We start from the raw sequence: 9843 nt of genomic DNA on the forward strand, positions 1-9843 counted from the left end.
GGCTACATCTTTCCTATTAAGTTTGTTTTTCTTCAGTTATGTTCAGTTTTATCCTATCTGTCTGTTTATTCTAGTGTAGATAGCATTATCAACAAATCATTCAGTCATTTATGCCTCTCTTTTTTGTACTTTTGTAATCAGCTGCAAGGTAACTTTATTGTTTTTGACTACAAGGGGCCTGTGAGCTAAAAATTTTATGCTAATATTTTTATACCAATGTATTCAAAACAGTTTTCTAAAATTCAACTACAATGAAAATTGATTTCTACTTTTTTTCACAATTCCTTACTTGGCCCTAAAGAAGGAGCAGCAAAGATAAAAAAAAGTTGTTGAATTATTTTCCGAATAGCCTAAGCAAAAACGTTTTAGAAAAATCAAGGGTGTTGGATTTTGTGCAATTGTACAGTTTTCACACACTTTTTGTCACATATATGCACTGTAAATGCATGCAAATTTAAATAAATAATCGAAAAAATAAAAATTGTTTTAACCGAACGTCGCAAAACATCACACAAAAACGTGGTACGATTTTAGTTCGAATTGACAGACCCAATTTGTTGGATAGGCTACATAATTAATAAGTTTCCTGACGCACGAAACAAAAGAAAAAGAATGAAGAACGGCGCTATGACGAAACGCTACATTAAATGACAAATAACTCACTGAACAGAAAATACTGCAAAAACGTTTTCGTCCACCAGGTTGCATATTAAACAAACTCGTCATTCGACTGCTGGTGTAATGCTAAACAAAGTAACAAACTAGAAAGGTGGCTTTCACCATTTTATTTGTTCTGTATCCTATTAACTGATTTACTAAAGGCTGCATCCCATTGATCTACACCAGCGGTTCTCAAACTTTTTTAATTTTTTGCCGTAACGGTCCCTTCGCATTTTTTTCGAACACTCGCGATTTGGGCCATACATTCAGAAAATTTAAAATATCTTTGCAAAAGAAAACTGTCTAGTTACCAAACTAAAAGTTAATTTATTATTTTCGAAAGCATTCCCACAACAACATACAGAATGAATTTAGTTTAGTTTCGTAAAATCACTTTGCGTGAGAATGTTTGAGAGTCAATTTATTACGTCACAAACAAGACTAAAACAATATAAACATAGTGCTCGAACAATCGCCTATGTTATTTGAAAATGAAGTAAAGAACCACTGGTCATAGAAAACTTGTTATAGTCTATCTAACTTTTGCTGATACACTCGTAAGATCTCTAATTACATAAGATTGTAAAAATACTTAAAGCTTCTCGCGGCCCCTCTAAATCGCGTGGCGGACCGCTAAGGCACCGCGGACCGACTGATACACATATGATTGTTTTTGCAAGCAAAACGAATGCTTAGATTATGACACGAGGTACCAAGCTTCAGCTGTACTGCGAAACATGAGCAACGGTTGCGAACTAGACCAAAAACATATCCTTTTTTGGTAATAAATTGAAAAAAGAAAAAGTTTCGGCGACCCCACAGTGGGTCGTCCGTTTTATCGAACAAGTTTGTGTGTTTTTAAGATATCGGTGAAAGTTGATTGTGATTAATGCTATTGGAGTAAAAGTAGTGGGTATATATAGCTATAGTAGCTATTTTTTTAAACATGAAACTATTTGTACTGATAGAGATCATGCAGTTGTCATTTTCGAAATATAGGCTAATATTGTCATTTCGCCGAAACGAAGAGGAACAGTGCCATTTGGGTTGGGGTGAGGTTTATGTTAACATTAAAACTAAGTGAAAAACTTGCTACCCTTAGTTTAAATCCTAATTAACCCTATCTCAACTACTAATTTAAAAACTGAACCCCACCTTTTTTCCCTAGCACGGGTGGTTGGTTTCTAGTAGAGATGTACCGAATATTCGCTTTGCTGAATTTATTCGGCCGAATCGGCCATTTTTGCAAAGATTCGGCCGAAACCGAATCTTTTACGAACACACATTTAAAGCGTTAAACGTGACTTTTCTGATCAGTAGCCTACGGATCAGTAGCCTACCCACACAATCTTTCAAACTTAACCATAACGAAAATCGCGTAATTTTTTAACACATTCTCGTTTTTTCTACTGTAGACAAAAAATCAGTACTTCATTGGCAGGTTTGCAATCATACTTGAGGCAGCTTTAAACCCCACAGAAGTGAAAACAGGACGAAACACAATCATTTGCACTAATTGCCTGGTAAATAAACTTGTGTTTTCATGTCAAACGCGTACCCTACGAGAGCGCGTGACGTCATGAATGATTCGGTATATTCGGCCGAATTTTTTCGGCAAAATTGCGGAAAAATCGGTTTCGGCCGAACCGAAATTTAGCTAATTCGATACATCACTAGTTTCTAGGACCTCTCGAATGGCAGCAGTTAGCCTATTCACATCGGTAGAGCTACTAACAACGTAACTCGATTACGTCAGGTCCACATTTAGCTAAATTTTGACAAGTGAAAGGAACCTGAGTCGGGAAGTTTTAGAAATTTTACAATAGGAACTAAGTTTTGTAGTTAGATTATTTTATTAAGATACCTTAATTACCGTATTTACTCGGTTATAAGCTGGGGCTTATATTGTTTTTTTATCTACCGTTTGTGCGGCTTACAATCGAGGACGGCTCACAATCAAGGGCGGCTTACATTTAAATTTTATGCAGTTATTATTTCGACATTCAAACTTTTAAATTTTTTGGGGATTCAAAACTTGTATACATGTACAGATTATACGTTGATAAACGTGGTGATGGGTACGGTTATTAACGGAACAGCCGTATCTAACAGATATGGGCAAATAGTGACACAAACAGAAAGATTTATTACCGATACTAAACTAGGGTTGCCATACGTCAGGATTTTCCCTGACATGTCAGGGAATTTAGTGTTTAGATCTGCGTCAGGGAGAAATGTTAAAATGTAGGCTACTTAAAAGTCAGGAATTTAAGAAAAAAATATACATATAGGCTACTATGAAATTAATGTACCAACGGAGAAAATTTCTAGTAGTTAGCTGCAATCGCGTCTATACCATGAAACGTAAAGAGGTAGGCTAAACTTGCGGCGCGCAGGTTAACGAACTGTTTCGTTTTGCAGTGTGTGTACGCGTTAAATACAGAAATAAAAATCCGCGTCTCAAGAAAACACAGCGTTCGATGCTACGTGGGAACGTGGGAAGTTTCATTTGCTTTATCTGTGTACCTAATATGCAAGGAGTTAACTAACAACCAAAAGTCGAATGTCGTGAGATATAAAAACGTTTTTACAGCGGCATTTTATTTCAAATTTAAAAGGGAGGCTCCCAGTGTTTTTTTTTCTGTGACAATTTGAAATTGATCCGTATAGTTTTTAGAGTTGCAAAGGTTGGCGACCCTGTAATATGTGCTTATTGTTTCAAGGATAGTGAGAGTAGTAAGCTTATAGCCTAATAAACTTAACTAAACAGAAGCCTACGCAGAAAGTTAATTAACAAGGATCAGAGTATCGTATCTAACGTTTTCTCGTATCGCTATGACTTCCGAATATTATAAATTTATTCCGCATTAGAAGTAAAGGCTAAACCAACAAACGGCTAAACCAACGGTTTTCAAACTGGGGTACGCGATCCTTTAGGGCTCCGTGAGGCAATTTTGCGGGGACCGCAAAAAGCTGGAAGTAGTTCTATATTCTAATTTAGCGTCAGTTTGTGCAACTAAATAAGTTTAAATCAAAGTGAAATTGAGAATCGACCATCTCCATTGGCAAAAAATGCATTTGTTCGCGCACAATGGTAATGTTTTTGTCTTGTCTGTAATGTCAGATTTGGATCATTGTTATGCAGAATTTTACATAACTAGCTAAAATCCTGCAATCAATTTTCCTTTTTCTGAAAAACACATTCAGGCTTAAGGACCGCAAGCCCTCGAAATAATGGCAAAGAGACCGTTTAGAGAAAATAACGAAAAAGTTTGAGAACCACTGGGTTAACGCAACTGAGATATATTTTGTCAGGGATTGTGTATCATCAAATATGGCAACCCTAGGACATTACTAATTTACGGAAAACGGAAATGACGGAAACGAAAGAAACCACATGCTAATTTACGGAATACGGAAAAGACGAAAATTACGGAAATAATTCAAATCTAATTTACGGAAATAGGAAATAATTTCCAATTGGCGGAAATCGACAGAGAGCATTCTCTATACATTTCTTATGACGGACATCGACAGAGATCATTCGCTATGTATTCCCGTAGAGCCACTACAGTATACACAGTACATAGATACTACATACCCAAGATATAAGGCAAAGTTCTATGTTTCTCTGTGAACCAATTAGATATTGAGTTGTCACTATGCGCCGCTAGTGGTAGCGGTACACTTGTCGAGATTTTGCAGACAGCTTAGTGTAGCTTTAGTTAAATAAAGTTTGTTTCAGTCAAATTTTATGCTTATTGTATCGTGTAATGTAGTATAATACAGTGACAACAACTATAGCGCGGTAATAACCAACTAAAACTGTTTCAAATTCTTCATTGCAGTAAATAAAAAGTCTATATTCCTAAAACAGATTTCCATTTGCGAGAGGATTAGAGATTTCTTTCACGACGTTTTGCGTAAATTATCAGTTTTTAACTTATTAAATTGTGTGCATTCAGTTGTAAAATAACTGACAAATATATTTTCTACATGTTGTTTTGCAGCATTCTTTATTTTGTCAAGAATTGCTTTTTTTCTGATAAGAAGATGTAAATTTTTGTGTTTAGCATAATCTTGTGCTGATTAAAATTGTTGTTGTTTTTGCAATTAAAATGCATCAACTAAAAAGTCCCAATGTAAAATTATTGTATAAATTACCTATCTGTTTAAATTACTATTTTTAGAAAAACATCTGTTTAAAAATTGCTGTGTTTCTTGTAAAAGTTTGACAAGGCTGCAACAAGCTGACCATAAACCACCATGATTTCTCTCCTGATATTTTGCAGGAAGCTTGCCACTGCTCAGTGTCTTAATGAATTGCCTTCAACGTGTACTAATGGAAAAATATGGTTATATAAATTGGATTTAAAACAAATCTTTCAGTTGAATATTGGTTTGGTGATAAAGTTTTCTCAAAATTCTTCCACCAATGTAAGAAATTATGTCAATTTGTTGTTTGCCGACAGATTTAGCGATTTTGTCATATTGTTAAACTTGTAGGTTGCACATTGTTTAACGGTAACCTATGTTGCCTATTGTTAAACCTATGCTGCACTTTAATAAAGTAATGTTACACATAATGTGCCATACACAGATTTACTTAAGAAAAACATGGGTTGCACATAGATTGGGTTTTTATGGGACAAGATTGTTTAATGTATATATTGCTAATTAGACTGTATGTTTTTCAATTGACTATGTAAACAATTTTGACAATTTTTGACCTTTTCTAAAAATTTTGACAAATTTTGATTTTTTTTTAAAGAAATCAAAAAATAATCACCCTAATGATAATCTGCAAAAAAGTTATTAACAATCTATAAGAAGTGTGTCATTTGTCAACCCTGGAACTTTCCAACAAAATAAAGAGCTAAATTTCCATGACTTGATGAACCATTTGATGAAGTCTTCCCCTTGATATTGTGGAATTAAGAGGTAAGATATTTACACAAAACAAAGTGTATTGCAGGTGCCCCGAAGTTCAATGCTGTCATTAATTATGTTGTTTCAGATTGCTGAATGTTTGAATTAAAGCCACAAAGTTGGATTCTAGCAAGCCAATGGAAATGTACTTTCCAAGTATTTCGTGGAGCCTGCAAATAGCAAGAAGATGCTTTTACAAAACATTCTAAATAATCAAGGTATTTTTAAAGGCATGTCATTGCCATTAATAATTGCTAACAACTTGACATCTGTAAGATAAACTTGAGCGTATTTTCACACATATATATGTAAGGTTAAAAAACTACATTACTGCCATCATCACCACTACTTGGAGGTGTTATAAGTACAATGTAATGATCATCAATATATTGAAAACTGTCAGTAACCAGACATTATTATTATTAGTTTCTTGGGGTCAGGTACTGGATATACATGTAACCAATGTGCTTATTTTTAAAAATTATAGTAAGTGTGTACCACTTTTTGCAGTGTGGATGTGACAGATGCTGGAGATGGTATCATACAAGTTGCACTGGGATCCCAGAAAGTTTTGCTGCTTCTGTATGCTGGCCAAATCCTGTTTGATATAAAGAGCTTTTTATTGTTTACTTCCATTTCTCATTCTGTGTAATAAACAAAATAGCATATTACTGTTTTTGTCACACATAGGTTAACATGCAGAAGCGAGAAGCAAAAATGACTAAAAATCTAATTTTACTAAATTTGTTTAGCAATAATAAGGATAATTTTGTGTGTTTAAAGGGAATGCCAAAAAACTATGCATACTTTGTAAGCTGTAATTTTCACAAAAATTGCACTGTCGGTGTGTTCCCGTTTTTTGTCAATTTCCACCTTGTTTTAAAACTGATCCTTACTCTGAGTTGCTGTGTCTTCAAACTCTGAAATGAATTTACTTAGTATTCCAATACAAAGATTACTTTCCTTAGATTAGATCTTGTGGTAAAAAAATAAATATAAAACAAAAATTACCAGCAGGTCCAGTAATATGATAATATCCAGTTTTGTTGTGTCTTGCATGTATTGCTGATCTGTCATGAAATGTAAAACGTTTTTCCCTTGCTGTTCAAACACTAACTAAAACTTGACTAAGTATTACAGGAAACAGCAGCAAAAGTATTTTTTTTCCAAGTGTGGAGCTGTAATTCTTGACTAAGATTAAAATCAGTTCATTCTGGGTGATTACTTTCTCTAAGTATTACTTATATAAGATATAAAACACGTCTTTGATGCTTCATAAAGGTTAGTTTCAAACAAATTAAGATTCACAAAAGCGGCAGATGAAGTGGTTGACATTTTATAGCCGAATTAAAACAGTTGCGACCGATCTAAATCAATCTACTCAGTAGCCAGGAGGAACAGACAACGCTAAACTGTACCGCTACCACTAGCGGCGCTACGTGCCAACTCAATATCAATGCGCTTGCCATCTTGTGTATGTAGTATCTATGCACAGTACACACCTCACGACAAACCCCTATTTAGCTATTTTTTAAACGGTGGCGCAAAGAGCATTTTAGCCATTCAAAACGATGTATCTCTAAAATGCTGGGCAGGAACTTGGCCGAATGGTCCGGCGCGCCTGACCCATATACAGGCATAAAAAACACTGATCGGGATTCGTCCCCGGGAGAGTCCTGGGTTCGAACCCCGTGAAAAAAAAAATATATATATATATATCTAAAATGCTCACGGTTAGGGCTATTAGGGTAGGGGTAAGGTATTAGCACTCAAAATTCAATAAAACTTGCAATAGAACTTAATTTGTAATGCAAAATTTATGCTATATAGCACATAAGTTTTCAGAAAATTTGCATCAGAAATTAGGTCCTATTGCTAGTTTTATTCGTTTTTGAACGCTCACACCTTACCCCGACCCTAATAGCCCTAACCGTGAGCATTTTTGGATGTAGCTCTACCGAAATACTTAGAGATTGTTTTCTGTCGATTTCCGTCATTTGGAAATTACTTCCTATTTCCGTGAATTAGATTTGAATTATTTCCGTCAATCCCGACTTTTCCGTTTTCCGTAAATTAGTATGTCGTTTTTTTCGTTTCCGTCATTTCCGTTTTCCGTAAATTAGTAATGTCCCAACCCTATACTAAACAACAATGGTATCGTAGTCGTACAATGTACAATCGAGGGCGGCTTACATTATTTTTTAACACCTCAACATGCGAGGGCGATTAAATGCGGCGAGCGTCACGCTTGACGAGAGCTAAATGTGCAATCCGTCTGTCTTGGTTGGTGTTTGGCTGGCAGGGCTGCCAGTGCCACTCTAGATCAGGGCTGCCAAAGCTTGGGTTTTGCCCCAAGATCTTGGGTTTTTACTTGACGTCTTGGGTTCTTGGGTTTTATTTTGAAAATTATAGCAATTCTTGGGTTTTGAGTCTTATTGATGAAATAGATATATGTAAGAACTATTTTAACGAGAAAAGTTTTTCGGGTAGCTGCACTGTTTGGGCCATTTTATCATCTCTTTTATTTTCTCTCTATTCTAGACCTTAATTCTTTCTAGATAAGTATACAGTGAAAGCAATCGTTATACTCAAAAATGCAAATAGATCAATGTCCGTTAAACATAGAAACTGCGAACCATCACAGAAGTTTTAAAGCTTTTAAATATACTGTAGACATTACTAATTTTATGAAAAAGAAAACAGATGATGATCATCAAACAGCCAAGAGTGAACTGGCGATTGCTGCATATTTTATTGAACATAATATTCCCTTTGCTTGCATTGACCATTTCCTACCAAAAGTTTGTAAAGTTGCATTTCCGGACTGTAAATTGTCAAATATTTGTCAATGAAACGCGTAAATTTTCTAATTAGTTGCATTTCTAACCACATTTTGCATTCTTGGGTTTTCATTTAAATTCTTGGGTTATTTTGCTGTGAGTCTTGGGTTTTGTTGAAATTCTCATTGGCAGCCCTGCTCTAGATATTTTTTAGCTAGATCTAGGTAGTTTTGGTTAAGCCTGGATCTAAAATTTGGGATCTAGATCAGTGGTTCTTAAGTTTAACCTTTTTATAACGGCCGAACCCCTACGATATTCTTCAGCCTTTGGTCGAACCCCAAAGTTACATCCTAGATTTTTAACCCATTTTGTTTGGTGGGTCATAATTAGTTTTTGTTCAAACATAGTGGAAACAGTTACTGTTTGTCATTTTGTTACATTCTGACTTCATAATACAAGCAACTTGTTTCATGATAGCTTTAATTCCGGCAATTTTTAGTTTTTACCAAAATGAAGCATTGTATTTTTAGCATCTGTACACAAACATGAAAAAGATGAAGTAATAAGTTTTTGCCAACAAAATTTCGTTGCTTTCTGCTTACGAACAACGGGAACAATGCTCTTTGTAACGTCAAAAAAAGAAAATAAAACCTTAGTGCAGGGGTGCACAACCATTTTGCTAGGCTGGCCGCATCGTGTTTCACCAACGGCCGCCATTTACCTGCTTATTTTTGTTTTAAAATACTTGGTTTATATCATGTATTTACCATCTCATAGCGCCCAAAAAGCCCAGATTAATTTCTAGCTCGGTGCATAGATTGAGCTGCACAGCGAGGAGATCAGTCTTAAGTGTTTATGATGTCATAATCTATATTGTGATGCTTGTGGTACCTGTTTTGTTCGCATTGTTGGCACATAATAGGCGTACAAAAAGTCTGACACACATGGTTATTAGGCTGATAATATTCTTTTTAGTACCACAAAAACTGTTTAGAGCAGTTTAAAACACCCCTGCCTAAGTTTCACCTTCCAGTGTTTTGAAATTGAGCAAATACAAATTGCCGTTTTTAGCGACTATAGACCCTAAAGTTTGACAAAAACGAGTATTATTTGTATTGTACTTCAAAAAGACCTTCGTCGAACCCCTGGGGTTCGTTCGAACCCCGGTTAAGAACCACTGATCTAGATGATGGCTATAAAATCTAGATAGTTTTTTTTTCAAACGTTTGTAGACCATAGTAACAGACAAGCCTACAAACGTTTCCAGATTAGCACATAAACCTTAACGTATGTTTTGACTGTAACAGAAAAAACATCTAATATAGAGTGATTTATATTAAAAATGTTTATATGTGTTGTTGTTTGGCTAATATATTACATACAATTGGACTATTTTATGTTTAAATATATTTTTGGATGTTTCATTTTTCAATCTAGATCAGAGCTCTTCAACCGGGGTTCCGCGGAACCCTAG

The 9843-nt window shown here is 35.2% G+C and overlaps 2 long non-coding RNA genes across 5 annotated transcripts; one reads left to right on the forward strand and one right to left on the reverse strand.

Moving 5' to 3' along the window:
- Positions 1–4550: 4550 nt before the first annotated feature.
- Positions 4551–6164, forward strand: LOC145222417 (uncharacterized). 2 transcript variants are annotated; one of them, XR_013859331.1, is made up of 3 exons: positions 4551–5097; positions 5432–5807; positions 6100–6164. It is a non-coding gene; the product is annotated as an uncharacterized LOC145222417 (long non-coding RNA). The 2 variants fall into 2 exon arrangements; XR_013859332.1 differs by lacking the exon at positions 4551–5097 and having other exon boundaries at positions 5536–5601; positions 5678–5807.
- Positions 5608–7071, reverse strand: LOC145222416 (uncharacterized). 3 transcript variants are annotated; one of them, XR_013859329.1, is made up of 4 exons: positions 6601–7068; positions 6397–6509; positions 6088–6187; positions 5608–5759 (listed from the first exon to the last, which is right to left on the reverse strand). It is a non-coding gene; the product is annotated as an uncharacterized LOC145222416 (long non-coding RNA). The 3 variants fall into 3 exon arrangements; XR_013859328.1 differs by lacking the exon at positions 6397–6509 and having other exon boundaries at positions 6601–7071; XR_013859330.1 differs by lacking the exons at positions 5608–5759; positions 6088–6187 and adding an exon at positions 6206–6233 and having other exon boundaries at positions 6601–7071.
- Positions 7072–9843: the final 2772 nt, after the last annotated feature.

Source organism: Phallusia mammillata, chromosome 4 (assembly GCF_965637545.1).
Source record: "Phallusia mammillata chromosome 4, kaPhaMamm4.hap1.1, whole genome shotgun sequence".
Lineage (NCBI taxonomy): Eukaryota > Metazoa > Chordata > Ascidiacea > Phlebobranchia > Ascidiidae > Phallusia > Phallusia mammillata.